General features: G+C 51.3%; 1 protein-coding gene across 2 annotated transcripts in view; it reads right to left on the bottom strand.

Moving 5' to 3' along the window:
* The window catches only part of Stk32c (serine/threonine kinase 32C), an 81,944-nt gene that overhangs the window by 20,906 nt on the left and 45,263 nt on the right, over positions 1–15,775 (bottom strand). The window lies entirely within an intron of this gene.

Consider the following 15,775-nt stretch of genomic DNA (forward strand, 5'->3'; position numbering starts at 1 on the left):
CAACCACCAGCCACCAGGAGCAGCTGACAGTTACAGAGCCACAGGAAGCAAGGAGAGCAGCAACAGACCTAGGTCTCCCAAGTCTTTGGGCTCTGGGTTCCAAAGTAGTCTCAGACTTTTAACTTGAGAAAAGCTTCCACATCTCTCTAGGTGACAGAGCAGGTTATGACAGTGTCAGGGGACTTTCCACAGTGTTTCTCTGGGGCCCCTTTAGTGGATCCAAGTACTCTCCCCCAAAGGCATGACATCCTAAGTCTTAAGGATGGCTTAGTTAGGCTGAGGGCCTCAGAAGGCATGGCCAAGCTGAGGTAATGGATGGAAGTGGACACAAATCAGTGCCGGGTATCCTCACAAGAGCCAAGAAGAACAAGGAGGCATAGAGAGAAGGCCATGTGGAGATGGGGTAAATGTGAACATGCTGGTCCTCAAAGAGGCAGACCGTCATAAACTGAGGATTGCCGAAGCTTGCCAAGGATCACAGCAACCTCCAGGAGCCAGAAGAGGCCAAGGGTCTTTCTCTCTTGCCTACAGGAGGAGCTAGTCCTGCCTCCACATCAGACCCCTGGTCTCCAGAACTGTGAGTGGCTAAACTGCTATTGTTTGGAATTGGCATGTGGTAGAGCCACCAAAAAGCTCCAACTACATCATCCTGAGCACGCCTGTTGTGGATACACCAGCATCACCACTGGTCTGGATTTGCATGGCAACCCCCACCTGGGCTCCTGCTCTCTTTACCAGCTAACCTGGTCCCTGGTCCTGCCTTTCCTCAAAGACACCGATTCCTGACCTTCTTTATCCTCCTATCCAGGCTGTCCTGGCCATGTTACTGCTGCCTGAGGTGGGCCACAGAGCTATGGACTGTGGACACACTCACAGTTGCTAGGGATAGTGCCAAGTTTTCCTCTTAAAATGGGTTTCATTAATTGCATCCAAGTGCCCTTTGGTGGAGGTGGCTGAGGAGGTTTAAACTCAGCTGGACAAGTGTGGCTCTGCATGCCTCCAATGTCAGCCCCCACAGGAAGGCTCTAAGGAGGAGTTTTATGCTGCCCCTGTTCAGAGGGATCGCAGGTGCAGCAGGTCTAACAGAACAGTGTTTTCAAAAGGCAAGAGAGGACCCAGGGGCCCCTTATGGCTAAGCCTCTGTGGCTGCCTGACTGAACTGCTTCCTCAAAGGAAATTGGTCTGGGCTTGCTGGGCTGCTTCCTCAGTAATCCACTTATGCCAGGAAAAGAAGAAGTGGGATCAGATCTCAGAGGAGTGAGCCCCGCCTCTCCCAGGCTGCAGGGTCCCCTGCGCACTGCCACCTTGCAGCCCCGGAATAAGCTGGTGCCTAATGGTGGTGTGAGTGCCATTCTAATTGAACACTGTTTATGTATCTTGCAGATTTAAGTGAATCACCCCAAGCTCTTTTTCTTTCCAAGTGATTTTTGTTCCCCAGAAAGCAAAGGGTTGACAACAGGTACTTAAAGCCTCTGAACACTATAATGAACACACCTCCTGGGAGCACTAAAACCCAGGAAAGGCAGATTGGGTCACAGGGCATCAAACAAGGATCCTGCCCTCCCCAGGGCTCTGTTGGTGGTCAGTGCTGCTAGCACAAAAACCACAGGATTGCTGCCCGGATGGGCCTGGAGAGTGTGTGTGTGTGGTTGCTGGGGAGAGGGGACACTGGGAGGAGGGCCTAGGGAAGGCATGGGGGTGGGGTGGGGAGCAGTGTCCCCTAGACAGAATCAGGCAGGCACCTCAGGCAGAAGCACAGCAAGACCCAGCTCAGACAAGCAGAGACGGGTGCTCAGAGGACTCACAGGGGTCCCCAACAGAATAACAGAAACCAGGCTGATGGTCTCTCCAGCCTCTCCTGAGAGCCTCCCCGCAGCCCTCTGTGATGTTAAAGATCCCTGAGAGGCCGGCACCCCTCAGTCCCATCTGGGCTCCTTCCTGCATTGTTTCATAAAATTCTGTAATGGGATAATATGCTTTGCACCTGTTCTCAGTCCAGGTCGTCTTTTGTGACGCTGTGGTGCACCTGGCTCTTTTTTCCTGGTCCTTAACCACCCTCCCTCAAAGGCTTCTGGGAATGTGTCCTTGAGAAAGCATCCTTTGGAGGTGGCATCTGCCTCCACTAGTCGAGGGAAAAAAGTCAAACAGGAGAGGGGAGCAGGCAGGTCAGGGATTCGGTTTTCTTAGCTCTAAGCACTGATCCCTGGCAGCAGCTGTGGAACTATACAGAAGCCTCAGATGTCAGCGGATTCATCACTCCTAACACCCAACAGAAGCAGCTCAAGGTAGAAAGATTTTGGCTCATAGTTTAAGACGAACAGTTCGTAAAATGGGGAAGGGCGTGGTGGCAGACACATGAGGCAGGACTCCCTGTATCTCAAGGGATCAGGAAGCAAAGATGAATGCTCGTGCTCGGCTCATTTTCTCCCTTTTATTCAGTCTGGGTCCCCAGTCTACAGGATGGTGCTTTGTACATCCATGGTGGGTTTCTCTCCTCAGTTACAACTCCCTGGGAACACTCTTAGATGAACTCTGTGGTATGTCTCAGAAGTGACTCTAAATCCAGGTAAGTTCCTAATGAAAATGTATTTATTATTTTATTTATGTGTATGAGTGTATTTTGCATACACCCAACTATCACACATGGAAGATGACCACAGGAAGGCCAGACAAAGGTAGACCCACACAAGGACCCCAGGAGCATCATGAGGACTGTGTGCTGTAAGGCTCAGTCAGTTGATGCTGAGTGCCTCTCCTTCCACCTACCATACACCCAGTAACTGAATCCTCACACAGGAGGTGCTGGGAATCCCCTGAACTCTGATGACCTTTACATCAGGGCCCAGCAGAGCTGGCTCAGATAAGAGACTAATTATCCCAGCTGAAGGTGACCCAGGCACAGAGCTGAAGCCCTAGTAACCCCCAAGGCCAGCTCTGTATGGTCCTGACCCAGAGCAGTCAGAACCTCTGATCTGCAGTTGGGAACAGCCCAGGGGGGTCAGGTGATGTTTCTGTTCCTCCACTCACTCCCAGCCTCCAGCTGTGAGCTCTAGTGCATGGGAAGGGCCTCTGCTCAGTTTCTCTGTGGTCATTTCAGCTAAGAGCTGGGAGGGGTGGGAATTCCCACCCCAATGGTAGGCCCGTCAGCCTTCAAGGTTGATGCCCTCCTCTCCCTGTTACATCTGTGCCCTGGAGCAGTGGATCTCCACTAGTTCAAAACAGAAGAATCAAATGAGTCCAGATGTAAAACACACACTGACAACAGCAGCACAGTGGTGCACCTGCCCAGCACTGCCTGGTGACTCCTGGTCCAGGCTCCCAGCACAGTGGTTCTGGGCCGGGGTACCTGGCATCCCTTCATCCTGACCTGTGTAATCAAGGCTTATAAACCCCCTCCATCACTGCCACTGGAGTTATCAACAACGAGTGACTCCGGAGATAGGTTATAGGATGCCACCTTTCTGTTCTGTGCCCCTCTGTCAGATGCAGGCTTCTGTACATCCTGCTGAGCCACGGGTCCAGTGATGGATGAGAGGCTGCTGCTGTTGCTGTCCCACCCAAGTGTGGTCCAGGCAGTTTTCCTGTTCTGAGGCAGGGCCCTAGGTATTCAGTGGGCGGACAGCACCCAGGATATGTTCAGTACTTTCATCTGCTGAGTCTATAGAAGACAGAGCCAGGCTGCATCCCTCCTCCTCCCTCATACTTGCTTCACTCCCAACTCTTGTGTAGGGTCCAGCAGCGCCCTGACCCCCAGCACACTGGCATTGTTTATCCCACCAGAGAGATCAGCCGTCCATCACTGCCCACCTCTCTACCTCTCTCTCTCCCAGAGCTTCCAGATAGGAGCTAGCTGTCAGATATATAAATGGCCATGTAAGAAGACACAGACAGATAAGCAGGCCAGTGGAACAGAACGGAAAATTGAGAAACGGACTCAGCTGCACATGACTACTTCATGTATCATAAACGTAGCATCTCAAACTTAAGTAAAAATTGGACCTTTATTAGGTGACGTTGGGATTAACTAAAGAGCTGTATTTAAGTTCCCATGCCTGACCCTACAAGCCAGCGTAAGTTTCAGATACATGAGCTTTAACCTGATACATTATGCCTAGATGTAATAGAAGAAAACATGAAGATGTCCCTGAACAAAAGTAAGGATAATATTCCTGTGGTTCTAAATCCAAAAGCAGTTTGGGAAATGATCAATAAACATGGCTGCATAAAAGTAAAAACATACCATGCATGTATGGGCAGAGATGTATAAATGAAACACAAACTGGGATAATATTTGCAACGTAGGTCAAAAATAAAAGGTTGATATTCTAGACATACATTGAGCTCCAAAACTAAAAAGTACCGACTGAAGAGGAAAATGGTAAAAAGCAGCCAAACTAACCTACCATAAGACAGATGCAAAGCGAGCTAAGATGCTGTGTCTTGCCTGTCAGACGGGCAAAATTCCAAGCAGCTGGCATCATGCCCTATGGCAGGCACCCCATGGAAGACAAAAGTGCCACCCCTATGGAGGGGACTTGGCAATTTCCAGCACAATCAGTGTGTACCTCCCTCCTCCAGCCCACATACTCCACTTCTAGGAACTAGCCCAAAGACACTGCAGAAACGTGAAGGCGTAGCTAATGCATGAGGCACGGAGATGGTGTGGCTTGTCACTGCAAAAGTTTGGCACACCCTCACATTCAGTAACAAATTATGACACAAGTGGCTGACAGAGTCATGGTCCCCACAGGTGTCCATGTCCTAATCCTGGAACCTGTGGATGAGTCACTGTGCATCAAAAAGGGACTTCATAACTGTGATGCTGGTCTTGAGAGGAGGAAGGCATCCTGGCATCCATCCATGTGGCTGCCACCACATGGTCCTTATCAGATAGTGATGGAGGCAGAGGAGCCCAAATCAGACAGGAGACCGAAGCAAGGGGCCCAAGTGGCAAAGGGACCACTAGCCAAGGAATGGGGGCTACCTCTAGATGTGGGAGGCAGGTTTGAAACTGGCTCTACCCAGAGTGACCAGAGGGAATGCATTCCAGTCCACACCAGGCTGCAATGTCCAAGGGGTGACTGGGTCAGCACTCATGGAGAATGGCTGCCAGAGTTAAATGCACACAGACCTTGGCAGAAGCGTGGCTTCCTGATGATGGAATCTTGGTTCACTCACAGCTGACATGATAAAGGCTGTCTAGGGATAGAGGGGAGAACTCCAGAGGGCTCCAAATGATTCATCAAGAAAAGCAGCTGGGGACTCTCAGGATACAGCAACCTGGGCCTCAACAAATAAACTACACAGGGTGGGGGATACAGAGCAAGGGAGCCAAACCACTTCTGTTTTCAGAGAAGTAGTAATAATTAGTCACAAGGCCATCAGGAGAACCTCAGTCCTGACCGGTGTTCATATGACCACATGGTTAACTACAGGTATGAAAAGGTTCTGTGGTTATGTTTAAGAAAACAGTCTTTAGGTTTTGGAGACACCCACCATAATACATAGGGATAAGCTGGGCTGCTCCCTTTAATTCATTTTAAATGGCACAATGCAAAGGAGAGGGACAGCTACCACAAGGGTGGTAGTGGGTGAGGCTGGTGATCAGGTATGTGTTGGGCCATTATATACCCTCTCTCTCTTTTTATATACATCATCAGTTTTTTAAACTATTTTATGTGTATGAGTGTAGTGCCTGCACGTGTCTGAGGGCACTCATGTCATGCAGTGCCCATGGAGGTCAGAAGAGGGCATCAGAACTGGAATTATGGAAGGCTGTTAGCCACCATGTGGGTGCTGGGAATCAAACCCGGGTCCTTTGCAAGATCAGTCAGTGCTCTTAACTGCTGAGCCATCTCTCTAGCCCCTACATCATCATTTTAAATAGTGAATGCTAAAGAGATTTGAGGCCACACTGAGCTGTGGGCCTCAGTCAGGGGCTCAGGATGGACTCTAGCTACTGTTTCTAGTGGTCAGTGGCGGGGTTCTGGTCAGCATTAACACTGGGCTATGTCTTGTGCAGAGGTCTGGAATCCTAAGCTTAGGATGAGGTAAGAACAGGATTCCCTGACAAGGGCCAACCCCTGCCCTGCTATCCAAGTCTTAGACGCTGTGGATTGTCACGAGGCACAAGGCTGCCTGCCACAAGGGAGAAACACTGGAAGCACAGAGCAGAGATGGGCCTCTGGAGTGCCCAGGCAGAGAAGGAAGCAAAGTACAGGGTGAGCAGCCTCACGTAAGGCACTCTCAGCCTCCTGTGAACCTCAAAGCACGGCCTGCATCCCAGGCATTTCTGCCTGCCAGACTGTGAGCCTCTCTGATGACAGAAACTCCTCCAGGCCCACATCTCACTGCCCAGCCAGCAGGGGAAGCCATTGTGCTCCCAGCCATCCACCCTTGCTTGGTGCTCCCAAGTCAAGCCACCTAAGGATTAAGGGTGCCAGGGGGACAGCAAGAGGAAAGAGAGAAGGCGACCAAGAGCTCTCCTCCGCCTGAGCCCGTTGCGAGGGAAACAGCTATTTTAAGGCACCTACTCAGCCTGGGTGACCCTGAGAGGCGAGCCTAGCAATTCATATTGTGCTTTGGCCCACTTATGAGCTTGTGATAAACGCTCTGCTGCTTGCTGGCTCTGTTTGCTGTACCCAATTCCTGTGGCACTCCTGGGCACCCCCCAGCTCTGATGACACCTTCAGCTAAGACCCAGAGCACAGCTGCCCTTAGCAGAATGCCTCTTCTCGTCCAGTCAGAGAGGAGAATCTACACCTGGGTCAGCCCCTTCCAGCTGGGGCTGACCTCACCTCCTGACCTTTGAGGAGTCCTCCTGAGCTGTGCTCAGGACCCCTGTGGGTGTTTTTTCCACCTCCAATCCGGAGAGGGTGGAATCTGTTTGATCTTCAGCATTTTCCCCTCTTCAAAGCCACCATGGCCATCAGCCCTGACCTTCATGGGAAAAGGCCACTGGTGGGGACCCCCTCAGCGTGAGAGGGCACAGGAAGACTCCTGGGGGTGAGGACAGGGCCCAGATGGCTTCTAGAGAGGTCTGTGGCTCAGAGGCCCACAGAAGGGACATTCAGGAGACATCAGGCAGATTGAGTATCCAGAGGCCACTCCTCCCATAAGGGTCCATGGTAGAAAAGTTTCCACTTCACTAACCAAATTTCAAGCTTACAGCCAGACTGGGCCTGAAGGACAGGGCTCTCAGGTGGGGGAGGGGGCAAGCACCCTGCCTCCGGGCCAGTCTGTGCTGAATTCAGGCCTGACACTTGTCCGCTCCATTTCTGTAGCCCTTCCCTGTGTCCCACCTCCGTGGTCCCACAAAGATATGAGGTCCTACTGGGAAGAAACCCTTCCCCTCTCTTCTCCCCCACTAGTGTGTATCCTTCCTTCCTATCTTTCATCTATTTATCTATCTATCTTATTCATCCATCCATCTATATCCTATCTATCATCTTTCATCTATTCATCCATCCATCTATATCCTATCTATCATCTATTCATCCATCCATCCATCCATATCTTTCTCTCCCTGCCTCCTTTCCTCCCTCCCCCCCCAACCAGCAGAATCAGCAAAGGTACAACAAACAATTGTCAGTGTCAAACCATCTTGGATTCCCACCCAACACAGTCAACAAATGCCACTGCTCTGAGGTCTCCAGGGACACACTCCCCATCAAAGGCAACAGACCCATGAAATCTGCTTGGACATGATAAGGAGTCTTTCACTGTGGCCTGTGGGGTAGGTTCTGCTAGTGTCTTTGAGAGGGGAAGGTCTGGTGGTGAAGCCAGAGCCTACGTGCTAGAGAACCAGAGGGTTACAAGCTGGGGGAAAAGTCAGGCTCAGGCACCTGTAGTGAGCACAGTAGCCATGCTCAGGGTCAGCAGCATCCATGAAACCTGCTTGGACATGATAAGGAGTCTTTCACTGTGGCCTGTGGGGTAGGCTCTGCTAGTGTCTTTGAGAGGGGAAGGTCTGGTGGTGAAGCCAGAGCCTACGTGCTAGAGAACCAGAGGGTTACAAGCTGGGGGAAAAGTCAGGCTCAGGCACCTGTAGTGAGCACAGTAGCCATGCTCAGGGTCAGCAGCACTAGGCCAGCAGCTGGCCTTCTGTAGCTGCTGGTGACATTGGTATCTCTGGTGGCTGCCTGAGGATTGCTTTAGCAATGCCTGGCACCGATGTTATGTATACCATGGTCACCAACCCCACGATGGGCACCAGAGTGATGACTCTGGCATCTACAGCACATAGATTCTAAAACCCAGAGTTCAGGATCCAGGAGCTGGATATCTACAGAGAAGAGAATGGAGGAGATGCTAAAGGCAGGATACAGTGATGTGGATACCAAAGCTACATCACTGCAGCACACCTGGCCCCCGCCCTGCTGGTGTCAGAGTCCACTGGCTGTGAACACAGAGGACACGTGGAGTCACCTGCCCAACTGAGCTGACTCAGGCTGCCTCCCGACAACCTGCTCATTTCGGTGTCCTGGAAACAGGAGTCCCTGCAGGGTGTCCCACATGAGCGGACCAAGCATGGGCTGTGGGTAGAGCTGGCTCCAGCAGCCCCAAGGTGACCTGAGACCTAGGATTCAGAGCTGACAACTGGATCACATCCCAGAACTCAGGTGCTTCTGAGCACTTTGTGGCCATAGCTGGTCTTCCCCTGCTGAGTGGAGTCCCAGAGAACCAGCTTCTCCTCAGACAGACTCAGTGAGCCACAGGCCCAGTGATGTCCCACAGTGCTCCTGGCAGGATGCATCCACTGAGAGGTTGCCATGGCAACCACAGTGCTGTCTTGTTTCTGAAATACCAGGCACAGTCGAGGTAGCATCACTGGGGGCCATGTTAACAGGTCTGCTGGGAAGGGGGTGGGTCTTGGCCCAGCCATACGCTATCCACCCAAAGGCCCCCAGGCTGAGGCAGATGTTCTTCCTCTGGTTCAGTCCTCCCCTGGTTCTATCCAAGGGTCTGGGGACACAGCAGGGAACTTTCTTAGTTCTTTTCCAATAAGCTGGAGAATACTGTCTCCTGGTGTGCCCTCCCTTCCTTCCCAAATACTGGTTCCACCAGTCCTTCTATGAGAGCTTTGCACCCATAGTGCTAGACTCAGCTTCCCAGGAGGGGTACCCCAGGCCCAGAATGAAGTAGGGGGAAAAGGGACCAGGCCCCTTTACCCAGAAATCATTACAGTGAGGCACCCTGGAGCCTCTGTGTGAGCTCTGGCAGGCCTTAGTGTATGAACAGGGAGAAGGAGAATGGGGGTCCAAGGGGCACAGGGTACCAGGGCATCAGGGAGATTACAGGGAAAGTGGGTGGAGAGACCCATCCAAATTGAGATCAGGCCCATGGAGCCTGGGCAAGGTGAGAGGGACACTCCTGCCAAAATATCAAACTGTGCCTGCTACCCCAAAGCCAATCAAAACCCTGAAAACTCTACCTGGGCCAGGGCTCTTGTACTTCCCAAGGGACACCCACACCCAGGAGTTGGGCAGGCACCTCCCTGGGCCCTTCTGGCGTTCCTTTGGCCTCCCACCAGCCTATGCCACTTGTAGGATCTGAGCTGCTTTGCCCCACAGACAGCACTGACAGACAGACATTAACCTTCAGCCTTGAGTCCATTTGGTACATCACAGGAAGCCTGCTCTAAAGCTCCCCATACCAGTGGAAGCTGGAAGCAGGATCGTCTCCCCAGCAAGGATCCCTTGCTGCAAAGCCACCGTCTCAGCTACCTGGACCAGCTTTGCCCAGTCATAATGGGGCTCAAGGAAGCAGCCCCTCCCTTCATCAGCAGGATCAGGCACAGGGAAGCGGGAAGGGAGGGAGAGCCTGTAGGCAGAACCAACACAGGGATGCACAAGCCACCCATGTCTCCAACTGGAAAAACGAATTCCTTACTACAAGAACGAAGCATTACACAGAACAGCATAGCATACACCTCTAAGAACAGCACGTAATAAACAGAAAATGTGAGGCACATATGGGAGGCATTCAGGCTTCATCCTAGTCTGCCACTTTGTGGCACTAAATATTTGAGATACAGGCATGGAAACCGAGCGAATTCAGGAAAGGCTTTCTGTGAACAGCCCTGATCTGCTAGAAACAATGCCCTCCAGAGCATCTGCTGCTCCGCCATACGCCTTCCTCTGCCCAGGAGGACCGACCTCACACAAAGCCTGGGAGTGGACCTGATCTGGATGAGCTCTGTTACAAGCTGGTCCAGCCCACTGTACTAACAAGGGCCTTGCACTCTCCCTGAGGGTACCCACCCCTTCACCCCTTCTAGTAAGAGGGAACATTGGCTCTTAGATCCCACCCACATTTTGGAGTATTCATTTTTGTTTCCCATGCTGTCCCTATACACAAGAAATCAAAAGCTAATGAGCATGTCGCCCTTTCCTCCTCTGGGGTCAGTCAACCCTCCAGCCCTCTTGTCCCTGTGGTAACAGTGGCCATGGCTAGAATCTGATTTCCTGGATTCAGAACAAGAACAGTGCTGTGGGGAAGGAAAGTTCTCAGACACAGCCTCTTCTAACTTGAGAGGGAGACAGGGTTTGAATCTCACTTGGTGACAGGTGAGAGGGGCAGAATGAGGGGGAGCCAGGAAATAGAGGATTGGACGAGCATCAATGCCAAAAGAAGATTTATTTTTTCAGCGTCCTGGTTATTGGTTATTCCCACCTGGATGATCTGTCTTGGAACTAATTATGGCCACATCATTTCTGTATATCAGTTGGCTAAGGAGGAAAAAGACAGGGTGGGGCAGGGACCCTATGTGCTGTGCTGGCTCCTGCAGAGGCCTCCGAGCCTTGAGGCAGGTGCACACAGAGCACACGCTCCTGGCTGGAGTCTGAAGGGTTCACAGCCCTGAAGGAGAGTGTCCCAACTGAGCCTCATCCTTCCGGGTCTCCTTCCTATGCAGCTAGGCAGTCATGATGCCCCAGAGCACTCAGGGACAAGGCCTTTCTCCACTCCCAAACCTACATGAGCCTTGTCCTTATGGCTGAAGACTAGTTGGGAGCACTCCAGAGGAAGCTCTAGTTTCCTCTCTCCTTAGAGAACAAAACTACCTGTTCAAAGGCATGACTTCCCCAAATTTCAAGTGATTGGCCACTTGGTCATGTCTTGTGTTCTTCAAGCCTGGCCTGTCATTTCCAGGATGGAGGGTAGCCTGGTAGAAGGGCAATTCTACCCAACACCAATGTCCTTTCCATAGACATGTCCAGGGTTCCAATGGGATGCTTCTTGGAGAAGCTGGATATTGAAGGATAAATGCCTGGACTTAAAAGGACCAGAGCTAACTTCTGAAGGGTCCCATACCAGATTAAGTAAACTTCAGGTAAACCTCAGATCCGAGCTAATTTCCAACCCAGAAACTGTGAAAAGCTCCCAACCCAAACACTGTCCTATCCGTGAAAACAAATAGCAGCCCTTGTCTCAAACTTCCAAACCATGTCACTGGTACTTACATTACTTATGTTGAACTAGAAAAATAGCCTACCCCACCCCTCCCTTTCCCAATCTCCGCAACCCTTATAAGCAGCCCACCAGCTGTGCCTGAGGGTAGTTTCAAACCCCTTGGAGAAACCGTCCCCTCCTTCATTGTTCTTAATTAAGAACAATCTACTCCTAAGGTCAGTCTCCTTTCATTTTTATGTCGCCCTGGTCAATCCCGATCTAACATTTTCTAACAGATATGAACTTTTGACATCTGAGTTGGGGGCCACTAGAGCCTGCTGCGTCATGCAGTGACCCTAGGCACCCAGGTCATGCTTGCTGAGGGAGGACCTTGCAAAGCCAAGGCTCAGAGAGTGACTCCAGCAGCTGGTTAGGACCAAGGCTGTCCTGACTCAAACTCAGTCAGTTCCTCTAGTCTTCATCTTCACCCCTTGTCAGTCACTCAACCTTTCTGTATCTGTAACTTGATCTCTACCCTCCACCCCCTGCCCCCCCACACCTGCCTGGATGACCCAGCTCACTCCTCCATTACAGAGATACCCTAGCAGGTTTTGTTCCCAGGAACAACTCAAGAGACTTGCTGCTCAGTAAAACAAACTGCAACAAAATCAGCCTCCAACACCCTGGCCTTCATAAACAGAGCAAGAGACTTGCTGCTCAGTAAAACAAACTGCAACAAAATCAGCCTCCAACACCCTGGCCTTCATAAACAGAGGCTTGAATCCCAGACTTTCGGATACTACCTTCATAGGCTCCTCCTGGGACCTGGGAAATTTCATCAGCAGAGCTTGAGAACCAGCCTGTCACCATCAGAGACATACAAAGAGACAGTCTCTCACTTCCACTGGGAAGGCTACTACCAGAAACCGAGAGCATGACAAGGACAGGTGAGGACGTAGAAATACTGGAACTGTGTGCCCTGTGCTGGGACAGTAACATGACCAGCCTCTGTGGAGAACAGTATGGAAGTTCCTCAAAGGGCATGCATAGGATCACCCTGTGACACAGCCATTCCACCTCTGGATGACAGAACTAAAAGCAGGGACACTGAGAGACCTTGATGTACCTGTGGTCACAGCAGCAGTATTCACAAAGGTGTGGAAGCAACTCAAGAGTCCAGAAACAGGAAACAAAACACTGTATACAAGAGCAATCGGATCTAACGCCACCTCAAGAGGAGGAGAATTCTGACACACACAACAGCACAGACAAAGGACGTTTTGAGGATATATTGAGGCTATTTTGCTATGTGGAATCAATCAGACACAAAAGACAGACTTTGCATGGTTTCACTTAATACAACAGATGGAAGGTTTGTGTCCCCCCAGATTCCTCTGCTGAAATCTTAAGCTCTTACGTGGCAGTAGCAGATTATGAGGGTGGGGAGACTTCATGAACAGGACTGATGCCCTTCCCAGGGACCCCAGAGAGCTCTGGCCACTTTCCACTGTGTAAGGACACAATGGGAAGATGCTGTCTGAGTAGGAAGGTGGCCCCACGAGACACATATCTGCCTTGATCTTGAACTTCTAGCCTTCAGAACTGGGAGCGATGTCTACTGCTCAAGCATCCTGTCTGTGGCGCATCTGTTACGGCAGCCAGAAGTGACTAAGGCAAACGTCCAGAGTACTTAAAATCACAAGACAGAAAGTAGAACTCTGGCTGCCAGGGGCTGGTGAGAGGGGAGGGATGGTTATCACGTAATGGGGACAGCTTCAGTGTTGCAAGATGAGAAGTTTCAGAAATCTATTATACAACAACATGATTGTGGTAATATGACAAGACTGCAGAGACAGTTGAGATGGTCAACATTATGTTCCATGTAATTTATCAGTTTTTTTTAAAGGAATTGAAAATATCTAAGGACCAATATATTGATTACTTTTATGTTGCTGTGATAAAACACTGTGACCAAGGCACTTTAGAAGGAAGAGTTTACTGGGTTTATGGTACAGAGGGATACAAGTCCATCATGGGAGAGAGGCGTGGCAGGAGGCAGCGGGAGCAGAGAGCTGAGAGCTCACACTGTCAAGCATGCACCGGAGGCGGAGAGAGGCAAGCTAGAAATGAGAAGAGGCTATGAGCTCTCAAAGCCCAGGCCCCGTGACATGCTTCCTCCAGCACCACCAAACCTCCTAAAGGTTCCAGACCCTCTCCAACACTGGCCCCAGCTGGGGCCAATTGTTCAGATACTTGGAGCCTATAGGGAACATTCTTCATTTTAAAAAACACCACCAGTGCCAGGCATGGTGGTGCATGTCTTTAATCCCAGCACTCAGGAGGCAGAGGCAGGTGGTCTACATAGTAAGTTCCAAGCCACCTGGGGCTACAGGGAGACCCTGTCTCCGGTCTTGAAAAAACAAAACAAAAAAGCCCACAACCAGTTATGACATTTGTGTTACTCATCTCCAGGGGCCATGGCCCCAATAGGTAGAATAGCTGCAGGTTAGAGGGAACTTGGCCTGAACAGTCTTGTCTCAAATGCACACACTCCACCCTAAACAGTGATGGGTTTCAGTGGGCTTTGACCCATCCACAGAAGGTGATTCTCCTGTTGTACAAACTCACACTCCTTCCTGCCTGGGGCTGCCCAGGCCACTGAGCAGGAAGAGAGGCCAGCCTGTAACAGTCCTAACTCTTTCAGATACCAACCCAGCAACCACAGCCTGAGACCCCCGGTGATCTAATTAGGCAGCTAATTGGGCACAGGGAAAGGAAGGGGTGCCCCAACTGTACTGCCCACAGCTTCCAGAAGTGAATTAATCTCTCCCATTCTGCAGCAGCTCACTTCTGGTCAACACCTCTTCAGAGCTAAGAACTGGTCATAGGAGCCAGAAAGCATGGGGTCCTCCAGACCTGACAGAGGATGGGGCTGCACAGCTGCCCTCTCAAAGAGTACCAGGGTCCAAGGGGCCCCTGGAAGAGAGAGCTATGGGGCCTAGCTGATATAGGAAGGGTTGGATGAGGGGCACCCCGAGTCAGGAGGCAGAGACCCAGAAAATAGCGCCTTCAACCTAACCTCCCCCTAGGGGGCCTAGCCCATTAAGGGTGGTCTCTGTCCTGGGACCCCACAGCCCAGCCTCTTTAGACCTAAGTTCTGAATGCCTCCTGACCCCAGTGCCTCCCTGTCTCGGCTACTCCTGCTGAACCAGGCCCCAGCTGTTGTCCTCATCTGTTCTGCAAACCCCACCTGTCTGTTCTTGTCCTCCCTGCACCCTGTGGCCCTGAGGTCAGGAGCACAGAGGCATCTCAACCAGTCTCAGTTAGGCTAACCATCTTCACAAATGCCAAACCATAGGCCTGTAGGAACCTCTAGGTCATGGGGACGTTAGAAACTCCTCCCCTAGTGTATTTTCAGCATTGTGCAAACTGCTCATCTGCTTTGACTTACAATCACCCCAGGACTCAGTAACCAATGCAGCAATCCTTTGTGATACAATGAAGTGGAGGCAATTAATCGCCCTCAAACGCTGTGCTTTGTGCTTTGGTGGCTGCAGGATTCCTTTGGAGAGGGCTCTCAGAGCCTAAATAGACCAGTATCCAGACAGCTGTGAGACCAGTGGGGAGGGAGGCACCCAGACAGCTGAACAGAAATGTCCATTCCGAAAGGGTCTATCCATAGCGAACCAAGCTGCAGAAGCCGGCAGCTAATTCCAGCGTTTTTGGAACACTCGTTAAGGCTCTTTGAGTTATAATTACTCCCAATCTGTATGTATCACAAGGCAGCAATCAGGAAGTTAGATCCGACCAAGGGGAAACATGAGACAAATGGAGGCACAGCTCAGCAGGCCCCTGTTTGAGGGACAGCAGCCTCAGGGCCGCCCTGGAAGGACACTGGCTGGATCACCACAGTGGCTCCTACAGCCTGGCCTCTGGACTCCAGTGTGGCCTCAGCTGCTGGTTCAGTCAACAGGTTCATTGAGCACAGCAGCTCCTGCACCCTGGGGTGCTGGCTGTGCAATACAGTCCTTCTAAGATGCTCTCCTTCCAGGCTGGAAAGTACCCTTTGCTGAGGAAAGTCGTTAACCTATAAGCTGGTCACAGTACTGAATGGGTGGGTCTTGGGACATAGACCCACACACACACAGGGTGACAAAGTTTCTGCAGAACTGAACTATAGTACCCTCCGCTCCAGGATGAGTTGAGACCTCAGAGACCAGCCTAAAAGGGGGTGGTGGGCTGGGCGATGCTCCCTCTCTGGCAGATCTGAGCATGCTGCCCAGGTGGGGATGGTTTCTTTGAGGAGAAATGGAGAAAGTTTGGGTGGCTTCACGGTCCCATGTGTCCCCACCCTCCACTGACCCATCTAGAAATTCTTCCTTAC

The sequence above is a fragment of the Nannospalax galili genome, unplaced genomic scaffold, assembly GCF_000622305.1.
Source record: "Nannospalax galili isolate Female #2095 unplaced genomic scaffold, S.galili_v1.0 scaffold49, whole genome shotgun sequence".
In the NCBI taxonomy this organism is placed as follows: Eukaryota; Metazoa; Chordata; class Mammalia; order Rodentia; family Spalacidae; genus Nannospalax; species Nannospalax galili.